Below are 14,561 nucleotides of genomic sequence, written 5' to 3' on the forward strand. Positions count from 1 at the left end.
ACGCTTCCGCTCGATGCGATGTTGCAGCGGCGACACCCCTTTACGCGATGCGACGACAGCAGCTCCGACGGCGGCACACTTCTCCGTGGATGCGAGGCGCTTTTCTTGATGCGGTGCAATGCGACAGCTACGATGGCTGCGATGGCGACACGCTTCTTTCTCGATGCAAGACTCTTCTCTTGATGCGGTGCAATGCGTCAGCTACGATGGCTGCGATGGCGACACGCTTCTTCGGCGTTGCGAGACACTTCTTGGTTGATGCGAGACGCTTCCACGTGATGCTGCAGCGGCGACACCCTTTACGTGATGCGACTACAGCAGTTCCGGCGGCGGCACGCTTCTCCTTCTTGAGTCACGCTTCCAGCTCCTTGCAACACGCAGTCCCTCAGAAGGCCCAACAACAGCAGCAGGCACTTCCAAAGAACTTTGGGGAGCTGGGGGGTGAAGTCTGTTGTTCCTGAGACTTCAGCAGGAGGCAAGCTCTATTCCAAGCCCTTGGAGATCTTTTTGAAGCACAAGTTGAAAAAAAGTCTTTGTAGTCTTTCTCCTCTCCTTTCAGCAGCAAGGCAACCACTGCAGGCCAATCCCCCAGGTCAGGGACAGTACTCCTCCTTACAGCTTTCCCGGTTCCTCCTCCTCAGGCAGAGGTTCTTCTTGTCAAGCAGGATCTAATTTCTTAGGAGCAGGGTCCCAATACTTATACCCCTAATTCCTTTGTTCCTCTGTGGTAGAGGGGCCTTTGCCCAGTCCAAACCAGTTCCTGAGCACTTTGTTGACATGACTCTGACTTTCTATTCAGGGTGCAGGGCAGAGACATCAGCCGCTCCACAGGAGGTGGAGCCAGCATTGTGGTGGCAGAGCACAGCCCTATTCAGAGTCCAGGTGCACTCCTCCCACCCATCTGGATGTCAATCTGTCTATTTACCACCAGGCTACCTAGCCCTGCCCATCTGGGTTTCCCCAGCCCTGTCACTCACACAAACAAGACAGGCAGATACACATCATAGCAGAGGCGGGCTGAAATGGTTAGGCAAGCAAATACCAACTTTCTAAAAGTGGTATTTGCAAACACAGAATATTAAAATAAACTTTACTAAAATATGTATTTTATTATTCTGAGTTCAGGCATACTAAACTCGAATTTCTACCATGTTCCCTGGGTCTGTTAGGATCATAGGATGTAACAATTCTAACAACCCATTCTGGCCTATGGGAACAGGTAGCCTTGCAATAGTGAAAAACGAAAATGGCTGTAATTCACTATTAGGACATGCCACACACATCAGGTCTTGTCCTACCTTATGCTTACAACGCACCTTGCCCTTGGGCCTACCATAAGGGTGACTAATATGAAGTTATGGGAGGGTTTAGGGACTGGCAAGTGGGTGCACTTGCCCAGTCAGCATGACAGTACCAGACTGCACGCAGGTTCTGCAATGGCAAACCTTAGACACATTTTACTAGGCAGCGTCTGTGGGTGGCACAACCAGTGCTGCAAGCCCACCAGCAGCATTTGTATTTACAAGCCCTGGGCACTCCGGGTGCACTTTACTGGGTTCAGACAGTAAACCAAATAAACCAATCATGGAATCCAACCAACATATACATTTTAAATAGGGAGCACTTGCACTGTGGCACTGGTTGGCAGTGGCACAGTGCTCTGTGCAGCTAACACCAGCAAAACACATGAGGCACAGCGACAGAAAAGTGGAAGGGAGACTCACGCCAAGGTGCCAGGTCTAACACAACGTAATACACATGCATGCCGCTCATTTGCCACATGCAAGACATGTCAAACATATATCCCAAAGTCCCACACATCACACACCAATATACTAATACGCCTGCCAACACAGAATGCAGAACCACTGATTGACACATCTCTCTCCCCTGTCACAGGTGATCAAGGATATGCACTCTGCCCGTGGATGATGACACCCCTCTGAGTCCCGAACACCCAGGCCCAGAGGCAGTATAATGCAGCCCACAAACGCACCAGGGGCATTGTGGAGTGCTCATTTGGCGTGTTGAAGTCACGTTTCAGGTGCCTGGACATCACAGGTGGAAGAATCCTGTGCAGCCCGCAAATACTGTGCAAGATGATCATTGCATGTTGTGTGTTACACAACATATGTGTATGCATCAATGCCCCATAGATCCATGTGCCAGATGCACCGGACGATGATGAGGATGAGGCAGGTGGACCACACCCCAGTGCAGCAGGAATAGCCCGAAGGGACACTATCATTAACAATTTCTTCACATGAGCACGTCACATTGGGACTGTCCTTAGCAATAATGGGACAGTACAAAATGACCACAGGCACAGCATGTGCAAATAAATTCATTCCAAGACACAATCCCTGTGTGCATGTCACTCCTCTGCATTAGCACATCACTCTGACAAGTGTAAGTGCAACGTTTAGTGCTGACAATTTCACCAGTGGCAATTAGATGGTGGCAGTGTCACCTCCGTTATCGGGGTCCTGTTTTCCTGTGGACTGAACCGCGTCTTCCTCTTCTTCTTCTTCTTGCCCTTCTCTGATCCCGGGGTCCCAGGCTGGTCCTCCGTGGGGCTTGTAGGGTACTGGTTTTCCTCTTTACTTGCTCCGGCTACCTCCATTGTGCTTCGCAGTTGTTTTGTTTTTGTTTGTGGTTTTTTTCTGCTTTTATAGTGATTTTTCCCACCTGCCGTGTGTGAATTGCAGGCCTGGCACAGCTTATTGCTGAATATGTCATTGCAGTTGGGCCCATCGCCACTTTTTTCCCAGTCGGGTTTTGATTTTATCCCCGTCCCAGTAATGTTTTTGCAGACATTTGACGCGTTATCGGGAAACTATCCCATGTGACCGCCGTGTTGAGAATACAACGTTAATATGGATTTATTTTCCCGCGATAGACGGCGATATGTGAAATTTTGGCGATGATTATCTCACGTTTTTGAGAATATACCCGCAAATGTACTATATAATGCTTTCACCGCTGGATTTAAAAGGTCGGAAGTGAACGTTGGAATCAGGAAAGGTGGGCCCTGCCAGTGGGTATTCTGGGGCCCATAAGATGACGGGGTGCCCAGGGACTGAGGGGAGCTTGGTCTGAATAGGCCTCTTTTATGGCGGCGAAAGCTAGTGGGTGGCCCCAGGTTTAATCCTCATGGTGCTGTGATACAGAGGGGAAGGCACGGGTCCTACAGCCCCTGGCTGATGGATGTGTGCATGGAGACTCCCCTGCCTGCTTCCCTTGTGAGGCATTCTGGGTCTGAAGGCACTGGTGACCCCCATCTGTCCAAAGTTCGGGGGAATATTGAACAACCTGCCCCCTGACAGATGGCACACCTGGTGTTGCATGTGGGAGCGTTGTGGATGACTTGCTGATGCCCCGGGAAGACTGCAACATGGGAAAACACTACATAAAAAAGGATTCAACAGATGCCCGCCGCCCCCCTACCCTCGTGACCAGTGTAGATGATGAAGGCGGCCAGCCTGTATCAGCCCTGGTTGGGGGACAACATGGGGCCATGCAGGATGCTATCTTGCAGGCGACTACAGACTCAAAGGAGGCCCTTGAGCTGAAAAGAGATACCATGGTGGCAGATCTGGCGATTCTGCGAGATGACCAGTGACAGCTAGCAGAACGAGTAACGACCACTTAAAGTATCTTTGGAGACTTGTCAGATAGAATCATTGCAAGGGCCCCCAGCCGACATGGAGGGTAGAGTTAAGACTTTAGAATTTAGGGTGGAAGACCAGAAAACTAGACTCAGGTGATGTATTGTCTCAGGCTAAGCCTCGTAATGCTGATGATCTCCTCTAAACAGGACTGGTTGCTACTGCCGTGATTGGAGCTGTGATGGGGGACTACAGGGTGGATGGTAGCTACTTCAACTTTGCATGTGAGTTGGCTAGTCGAGTGTATAAATGGCGTACTTAATTCTTCTGGATGGTGTGATGTGACGCTGTGCCCAGTTGGCATACCCTCCTTCTGCTGTTATGCATGAATTGTCTGCACATTTGCTTGTTCTTAACATACGGGTTTGGATGGGGGTATGTTTCCTTTTTGTCCTGGGGTTGGGGAGTTCAGTACTATTTGTTTGGCCATGCCTGGTGCTGCGTTCTCTATGAGTCATGGGCCTGCGTGTGTTGGCGGGCTCCATGTATTTCATCCACCTATGGCTGCCCCAATGACATATACATCTATATCCTGGAATGATCAAGGGCATAATGCCATGTACAAACATTATAAAGTTTATACCTATCAAAAGACGGGGTTGGATATTGCCCTTCTACAGAGAGCAATTTAATTGTTGTGCTCCATAAATACTGGTGGGTTAAGACCTGCTACTCAGCATTTGCAAGGGGAGTTCTTTTGTGGATACACCCAGGAATTGCTTTTCAAAAGACTGGGGAGCTAGCATATCCAGCTTGGAGGTTTACAGTGGTCTTGGGCAGACTTGCTGTCTGAGACCTGGCAGTGGTCAGTATTTATGCCCCTAACACGAACCAAGAGAGGCGTCTGGATGAGTATTCTAGGGAACTGGCTGCAATCTTGCTGCTCACTGTGCTTTTGGGAGGGAATTTAAATAGTGTTGCAGACTCTTCACTAGATAGATCCCTCCACCTTTCTCTGACTCCCCAGTTGTCCAGTTGGTGCAGATGATTTCCCTTTTGCAGCTTCAGTGGGGACTTGTGTATTCCTGGAGGTGCACTCACTCGATGGACAGGGACTACTCTTTCTATTTAGGAATGCATGAGTTGCCTGTCTGTTTCAACACATACCTTTGAACACTCGGGGTATATGTGACTGTGCAGAATGTGAGTATTTGGTGAGAATGCTCTCAAATCATAATCTGGTTTTGCTCTCCCTGAAATGGGAGTTGTCGTGCCTCCACATCCCAGATTGGCATTTGAGGGTCGAGGCGCTGGAGGTCCCAGTGTTCCGGCAGCCAATTGGGGAGGAGATGAGGAGTTACTCTGAAGATAATGCTTCTATGGCTTCCGTGCCGTTGCTTGAGTGGGATGCTTTTAAAGCTGTGATCCAGGGGCGCTGGATCGCAGAAGCGGTGGGAGTACAGCGAACTTTGTTTCATGAGGTCAACACACAAGGAGGTGGCGTGTTGAGACATGGAGAGGGCTGGGTTGGGGAACACGGCTTTGCAGCTGTTCCACTGGACACCAGGGGAAGCGCTAACAGAACTCGTTGAAAGGCTCCATTGCTTTGACTACCAGGACTATATGGTCAGGATCCATGCAGAAAGGGACAAAGCGGGGTACCCAGCAGTGTGGCTGGTAGGCCTGGATGGAGCTAATGGAGTTTCATTTATTGGAAGTCCTCAGAGTTAGAGAAAAGCTCAGTGAGATTCCGCTAAGTTCCCTGAGCTAGCTGAGTCACAGTGACTATCCATCTAAGGGGCCGATTACAATGCCGTCCGCAAAGGCTTCGAATGGGATTTGGATTCAGCTAATCCAGTTTTGAACCTATGTTTCCGACCGAATCAGACACATTTCCCAACGACCAATTACAATGCAAGAAAAGTGTTCGGGCTGTCCCAATCAGTTACAAATGGCATTCGGAGAGCCTGAGTCTTTCAGAGCTGAATCTTTCAGCTCTATGGACACGGTTTCCGAATGAGCGATTACAATGACCGATTCGGACAGCTGTTCCAATTTGGTCTGCTCGACACAAAACAGCTTTCGGAATCTGACTTTGGGGGCCCGTAGCAGGCCCCCCCTTCCCCCAAAGGCCTCCGGTTGGGGCCCGTGGAGGTACCCATGCCTGGGGCAGACACTCTTCAACATGGACGGAATATGTACTGTTTTGGGGCAGGTACATCGACGATGTGATTATCATCTGGAATGGACCTGTCCCTGAACTCATGGAGTACTATAATTACCTCAATGATAACCCGTACAACATACAATTCACCCTGAACTGGAATAGAGAGAGGATTGACTTCCTCGATATCCAATTCTTTATCCACAATAATGCAATACAAAGCACAGTCCATCGTAAAAACACTGCCTGTAACAGTGTTTTACACTATGACAGTGCCCATCCCCGACATGTGGTAAACAATATCCCATTCGGTGAAATGGTGAGAATGAGAAGGATCTGCAGTACCCAGGATACATTTGTTCAAAACATAACAGAAACGAAAAAAAGATTCTTGGAAAGAGGTTACCCCGCCACCCTGATGAACAAAACTGAGAAGAGGGCATTGAATATCAGGCGAGAAAGTACACTTGTAATGAAAACACCAAGTATAACAGGGAAATGCTCGCCCACTGCCTTGGTAACGGGTTACAATAGAGACAGTAGCAGAATTTATAACATCTTGCGTAAACACTGGAGATTACTTGAGGAAGTTCCTGGCCTCAAGAACGAGATAACTAAAAACCCGAAAGTTACCTACAGACGCGGCAAAAATTTGAGAAACATGCTTTGTCCCAGCCTGGTCTTATCACCCAAAGCCCCTAACTGGATGAGGGATGGCCAAGGTGGGTTTTTCACATGCACCCAGTGTTCCGTCTGCAAAATAGGAAAAAACAGAACCCGTAACTTCCAATTTAACACTGGCAGAGTGCATATGATTAAACATATTATTACATGTAAAACCAAGTTTGTGACATACATACTGGGATGCCCATGTAATAAGATATATGTTGGCAGTACCAAAAGAGAATTGAAAGTCAGGATACAAGAACACCTAAGGGCAGTAAAGAATGGGGATCTGAGATACCCCTTAACATTGCACTGCCAGGAACAACAGCACAAGCTGGATGAGTTATGGTTTTTCGGGATTGATCACATACTGATTTCACCAAGGGGTGGAAATAGGGAACAGGATCTGAGGAGAAATGAAGCCAGTTGGATATGTAGACTTCGGTGCGTGGAGATGGGTCACAACAGTGAATCCGAGATGCATTATTTCCTCTGAAAACCACCAGATCACCCTACTGTTCCCTCTGCAGGTGACCTCCACCTTTCCGATCTGCATTCAAGCTGTATGTTAATTTTAATGACATCATCATTGACCGTTTGAGACACTATGCTCAGCACATTTTATGGTTATATGTTTGTGGTGAACCCCGTTTTGGCCCCATAGTGTACTTTCTTCCTTTTATTCTGCCTCTGAGTACTCCTTTCCACATGACACATGACTTCGGCCATTTGTATCAATATCTTGTGGAGGCAGCCCTTTAATGGACATTCTTTTCCTTTTCTGGTGTTCTCGTCGTTTCCTTTGCAGGCGCTCATTGTTAATACGCCTCTTTCATTCTTATGGTATTAACATTCGTTTTTTCTGGCACTGACTGAGGTGCTTAGCATGGCGCTTTTTGTTGCATCTACTGGTCGCAAAGATGTGTCCAGTCAAATCCTTGCTACCGACATTGACATATCCTTTCCCTCATCTCTTCTATTGTTGACGTTGGCTAACTCATGGGCACTCATCACCTCTTCAAGATGGCGCCCTTCCCGATATTTAGGCATCAGTTGAAAAGTTGCTGTTATTTATAGACTTACGTTCGGGTGTGTTTCTTCACCTCTTGGGTTCGCATTTCTATTATTTTCACCATTTCCTGGACACTCCTTCAATTAGGAGATATAGCTACCTCTTACACCTTTGTTTCCCATAAACCGCCACATATACCTTTACCCTTCAAAGATGGCGGCGGACTGTGTGATTTTCTGATATGCCTTGGTTGAGACCTTTAATCAACTATACGGCCATGGGCGCTTATCACCTCTTCAAGATGGCGACCATTTCTTTATTGAGACTTTGCTCGTACAGTTGCTGTTTTTTCAACTCGCCCGTTGGATTGGTTGGTGTTATCCCCTGGCTTGGAGTTTGTAATTATTTTTTAACTAATCCCTGGACACACATCCAGTGAGGTGGGAAAGCTACCATTCACGCTGTTTTTTCCCTTGTTCCGTTATAGATTGGACGGCTAACTGTTGGTCCCGCACGTCCAGGGCAGTATTATAGGTTCGTTTTATGGAAATCACGGACATATGGGAATAGTAATATCCCGACTATGTTACGATTCGGTTCATCGATATATAGTTTTCTTTCGCCTTTCAAATATGGCGGCTGACGTACTAGACCTTTTTCCCTTCTGGAAGCGTTCGACCTGTGACTCGGAATTCCCGCATTCGGGGATTAGGATCAGGTGTTTTCACTCTCGCCTGTTATAGACGCTATTTAAACAGGTATCCTCATTCGTGGATGCCGCTGTTATCGGACGGGGTTGGTGCCTCCCTTTACTCGCATCCGGATACTGAATCGGGTAAGGTGTCTCTCGCTGTGCTTTACGGAGGATAGTATTGCATATAGTTGGTAGCTCCTTGTGGCAAGTAACAGAGGGTATTTCTCATTCCCTAGCTGCCCTTATCTCTCTGGATGCTTATCGCAATTGACTTGACGCTCAGTTAGTTATAGTTCATCAAACTTTTCTCTGCTTAGTAAACTATTGACTCTAGTCTAATGATGACATGTTGAGTGATTTAGTACATTTTTCCTATTATGTCCGTGATTTCCTTCTTAAAAGCAGTGAGGTACTCCTTTACTGGAACTATAACGCCCATCTTCCTGAAGAAGCATGCCTCATGTATGTCCCCCCTTTTTTTCATAGGTATCTCACTATAGGATACACTCGCCCTTATCATTGGAGGAGTTTTCATATAGATCTACTATCCTACTATTTCTTGAAACTGATGGCAAAGGATTTTGAAACCTTCTAACTCGTACCATAAACTTCTGCTTTTAAATAGTAAGTAGGATTTCATTATGACCGATATATGTCCGCGGATATAGAGGATGACCTTGTTTCTCTACAGTGCCCCTTATGTGATCTTCTCTTCCTCCCACGGACTGGGATCACTTATTTGGGATATACTATATCCTACGAACTGAATGGAGAAAGATTCTTGAATAGAGTTAAAAAGAACCCCACGTGTTTGACATTCAACCTACTATTTTTGGTGGGTACATGCTTATCGATTTTTTCCTCTGCAGTCATTTTTTCCTTTCTTTATCTCCTTCGGGTTTAGGTGGGATCACCAGTTGGGTTTCCATTTCTATGCCGCCATCACCTAACTTACCGCTTTACCCTGCGGGTTTTTCAATTTTATCGCTTGCCGCACGCTCCTCACTTTAAATTCTGGGTGAAGAGTTTCCCTCTTCTTTCTTGTGTCCCCTACCGGCTTATTTTATTCTTTTAATATAATGGTTGTCATGGGCCTCTAGAAATGTGACATATTGTAAGGAGTGCTCATATGTTTTACAAATGCACTCATCTGGCAATTCCATGAGTTCAATATGTCACTGATATGATGTCGTTAAATACTAATGTTTACTGTATGTAGTATGGATTGCCCTGACGACATTTTAGACAGACCAGTAACAATAATTTTGTATTTACAATGTTTTTAATACCCTCAATTGTGTTGTAATTGTTGCTCGTGTTTTGGTCCTTATATGTGTCATTCATATTGCCTTTTGTGTATAAATTTGTTGCAGCCCTGAAGAAGTCCAAAGTTGGACGAAACGCATCGGCTGCTTTTGCTGTTGTCGGAAGTTTTAAAGATTGCATGATAAACTGCATAAAAAAGAAGAAGCTTTTGGAAAAAGAACTACCCTATTGATTTGGACTTATTTAAATTATATAGGCTGAGTGGTGCATTTGGTGCTGTTTTTTTTATATGTATATTCCAATTAATGGAACGGCATTGTGCTGGCGGGTGCTAACCAAAATTGCACACTTCTGGTGAACAAAATTTTTTTTTCACCAACTGATACATTGAGTTACTCTGAAATCCGGTGCTGTCTTAGTGGGATACCGCTAGCTTTGTGCATTGTATTTACCCATGGGACCCCTCTGTACCACCATGAACAGTGTGGCAGGCACTATGGGGTGGCCGTCGCACGGTGCATCGTTTTCCCCAACAACCACTTTTTACACTGGGAGCCTGTGTTCTCGTTCAGAACACAGGCTCCCATTGAAGTCAATGGGAGTCTGACCGAACGATGTACTAAATCATCTTAATAGGCTGGACAGACTTGCAGAACCCGATTTGTTCGGAAACGATTTCAAAACGATATGGTCAGAAGAGTTTCCTAACAAGATCATAATTGGTTCCTAAGTCTTAACAAAGACCTGTCTTTGTGGATTGAGAAAGGCCGGACGTTTCTGTGAGGCTGACCATGATCCACCCCACACGCAAGAAGCTTGTCTCGTCTTGTGCTGCTCAAGCTGGAGGGCAGCTCGGAAATCTAGCACTTGTCACAAGAGCAGACCAGCACAATAGTACATTGAAATAACCCTGCAGCCACAGGCTTTCAGAGCTCCGCTTCCCATGTGACTATGTTAAGTCGGATGCTTTTAGTTTTCAACAGGAATGCATTCGGGGAATCGCAGTTAAAACTTCCAATTGATCATAGATTGTGCTGTAAATCAAAACCAATGGCTGCAAACATGCACGCACCTGCGGCAAGTATTCTATCAAACTCAGGTTGCAGTGCTGGCCAGTGTAAGCTGCTCGAGCCGAGACTCATTCTGTAAATCACTTTCCAGAGCCAACTTGAGTTTAACAGCTGAATGAGCAGTTAACGTAACCTGTTGGCTAACTAGGGAGCAGAATTCCTCACCTTCTTTCCTCAGTTCCCAACAGGCAACGAATGTCCACAAGCAAAGCAAATTCCATTGTCAGGCGGAGCCGCAGCAACATCCTAGTGCAGCTTTGTTTAATTCATTGAAACAGTGGCTACATGCTGGATTGGTTGTGCTAGGAGCTACAAAACCTACACTCTTTGCCAGAAGTATTGTCCAAGAGCAGCGCAGCACAGTTACCTTCCGCAACCAGTGCTCCAACTCGCAAGCACTCAATTGGAGTTACCATGGAGCCAAATGCAAAGCCTAGCCCAATGAGGCCTGAGTGCCTGGGAACTCCGCCATGTGGCGTAGGCAGAGTTTTTGTTGAACTCCATGTCCAAGCAGAGCGTGGAGTGGCGAAAGCAGAAGCGGAGTTTACTGCCCAGGTCTAGTGGCTGGCTAATCCCTCCAAGAAGGGCTCCATGATCTTGGAACTTGAGTGAGAGCAGAGGAGCCAATCAATGAGCAGGACAACATTAATAATAGATCTGGAAAATATTATACCTCTCTGTATGTGGGGACCCCTGAGCATGGACCACAGACAGGTGAACACATTTTTGGATCTACTGGAGATGATTACTCGGGAGGAGGCTGAGAAGTTGGGGGGTGATATTATGCCCAGGAAGGTTAAAGTCGCGGCGAAGAATATGGCCTGGGGGAATGTGTCTGGGTCAGATGGACTCCCAGTGGAGTTTATTGACGCATATGTTAAGGACCTTGCTCTCAAACTGTTAGAGCTATAAAGTGCAGCACAGATTATTAGTCATCTGCCGGCCTCTACCTGTGAGGCACTAGTGATTCTGCTGTTGAAGCCTGGCCGCCCACCCCATGATGTGAGGGACTACAGGCCAAAGCTTAATGTTGATTATAATATTTTTTGTTGGATTCTATCAAAACGACTGCTGCCCTCCATGACTCGGTTGATCGCTGAGGACCAGGAGGGGTTTATCCTGGAGCGCAACACCACTCTCAATATCTGGAGACTTTTGGTGCTGATAACAGATGACACCTCCGATAAGGGAAAGGTGGTGGTGATGGCAGTAGTAATTGAGAAGGCCTTTGATAGTCTAGATTGTTTTTTTTTCTATCGTGTGATGGAGAAGATGGGGTTTGGGCCCAGTTTTGTGAGCTGCTCTAGTCTTCTATACTGGAGCCCTAGGGCCCAAGTTAAGACTGGCAAAGTTATTTTGGAGCGGGAATCTAGATGGGGTGCCCGCTTACCCCATTGCTCTTCGCATTGGTGGATAAGGCCTTAGCATGTAGTGAAAGATCTGACGACTATAACTGGGGTTTGGAGATCCAGGAGTCCATTCATCAAATTGCCTTATATGCCAATGATATTGCTCATACACGATGTAGATACGCTTCCGGCACGGGCTGTAGGATTGCGAAACCAGTTTGGGGGAGTACCGGGCTTATGTGTAAATTGGCAGAAGTCTAACTTGTTCCCTATATGTCGGGGTTTACATCTTCCCCCGGGCCAAAGGGGATTGATGTGGGATGATACTTGCCAGCAGTATTTGGGGAGTAAAATCTTTCATGACCCTCAGGACCTCTTGGAGGGCAAAGTGGGAGCCACTGTCTGGGCGCTAATGAAAGCGTAGAATTTTGGAAATCGTTGCCGCTATCAGAGGCCGGATGGGCTGCTCCTGCTAAGATCCTGGCTCTGTGAGTGTGTTTTTGGATTTTGAATAGCAGCTGATTGAGTTTGTTTGGGGGCCTGGCAGTTGTCGGGTAGCAATGACAAAATTTGCAATGCCCGGGGGCAGAGGTGGGGTTTGGCATCCCCAGATATTGAATCTTATTATCTGGCAGCACAAATGCAGTGGTTTACCCATTGGATATATTGTCGATGGGCTCCTGAGAGAGCAGGAGACCTAATTTGTCCTGAGGCCCGGGAATTGTTTCAACAACTTTTGAACAACCGACTGCTTATCCAGAAGGGCTCTCGGGAGCTAATGGTCATCCAGAATTATTGGCTGCGGTGCTTGCAAAAAAATCATGTATGATTCCTGTAATCTCCTGACTTACCTTTGCAATGGCTGAGGTTGGTTCCACATGGTGGTTAATGGCGGGTTCACTTTGAGTGGGCGGCTTTTGGTATCTCCCAGGTTGGGAGATCTTTTCATGCTGAAGAGCTGCTCCTGTTTGAGGACCTGCAGCTGGAGTTTAGACTACTGTGGGTCCAGTACTTGTTGCATAGGGCTGTAGCAGTGATGTTTGAACAATATTGGGGGCTGGGATTGCTGAGCCCCTTACACATAAGAGCTGTCAGCTTATTTACACCTGCACTGGGCATCGCAAGGCTGTTACGTGCTTCTAACGGGCTCTCCGAGCAGATAACTTCACCCCACTGACAGAACTTTGGGAGAAATGGCTGTGGGATTTGGGGGCCCCGATTCCAGAGGGAGACTTGTCAAAAAATCTGGAATACATTCCAAAAGTATCTAGAGATGCCAGGTTCAAATTAATGTACTTTTATTTATTTTCTACATAGGGCTTATCTTACTCCCAGCAAGATAAACAGATACTACCAGACTGCCGGGGTGGCATGTCCTAGATGTGGCAAGCTTTGTGCTGAGATATATCATATGGTATGGGCCTGTCCTTCCCTTTTGGGATTTTGGGAAGAGGTCACAAACTGTGTCAATTATGTTACTCTTTGCTCAATTCCTTCCCCTCCCCCCGAATTTATGTTTAATGAAGTGATTCCCGCACCAGGACAAATGTACGGCTACCAATAGATTAATTGATTTGTCAATGGTTCTTGCTGAAGGGACATTATGATGCTTGAGGTCCTAGGGTGGCTAAATGGCGTGATGAGCTTGTTAAAAGGGCTGTTCTTAAAAGTAGTTTGCTGCTCAGGGAGGTGAAGTGATGGCGTGACTCCATTGAAATGCCACATGCATAGAAGAGTCTGGTTGACTGTATGGAAGAGCTGGATGTGGCCTCGCTGGAGGGCTCCCCACAGAATGTGATCATGCCAGAATACCACAGCGTTTGAGCTGTGTTTGCCTTTTGGGCCACGCATGACAATGGTTTGAGGTTTTGAACAATTACCTTTCTCCAAGTTGGGACTTCACGGCTGGAATGTAAATCTGTAGTTGAGCAGCATGGCATAATTTTAGAGGGGTGTAGCAGAGATATGGGGTTGATTATTTACTTGTAAGGGGGGGCAGATGTGGTAGAGTCTTTGTAGGGAGATCAGATCTAGCTGGATCTTCACATGATTGACAATGGCTTGTAATGCAGTGTGCGCTGCTGTGTCCTGGAATAGTGAGGTGTTCAAATTCTTTGTTTCTAAATAATACATTTTTATTGCAAAAAAAACCAAATAGAGTTTGCCTCTTAAGTGTGGGTGTCGGACAATGGTCAACACTCGCACACCCTCCCCAATGTGTCTGTCAGCTATTGGCCGACACTGGGGAGGGTTATAAAGGTCCGTCTGATGCAAAGCCCCAGATGGATTCCTATATTTTAGCTTTAGCTTGGCTGATCAGGAAGAGCTTCCCCAGCAGCCTGAGTCTTTCATTTTCATTTACTGTAATCAGTGATCGGCTTGGAGGATTACAGCAAAATGAAAGTAAAATGAGCCGATGGGCTTGTTTTACTTTTACTGAATCAGTGCGTGGTGGCATGTGCCAGACCACCCAAGAATTGGTTCTATAAGGAGCAGTATCGTTGAAAGGGGAGACTCTCTCCTTTCCAATGATATCTCTGTCCAGTGGAGTCCCGGCCTGGGGATTGACAAGGCAGAGCGATCCCCAAGCAGGGGTCCACCACTAGATGCCAGGGATTTTGGGGGACCAGCCTCATGGGCAAGGGCTTCTGCTCCTCCCACCCCATCCAATATCAGTCTTTCTTCCCCTCCCCCGGGGGACTGATGGGAGTAATTACCACCGATCTGCCCCC

The sequence above is a fragment of the Triturus cristatus genome, chromosome 5_2 (genome assembly GCF_964204655.1).
Source record: "Triturus cristatus chromosome 5_2, aTriCri1.1, whole genome shotgun sequence".
Classification (NCBI taxonomy): Eukaryota; Metazoa; Chordata; class Amphibia; order Caudata; family Salamandridae; genus Triturus; species Triturus cristatus.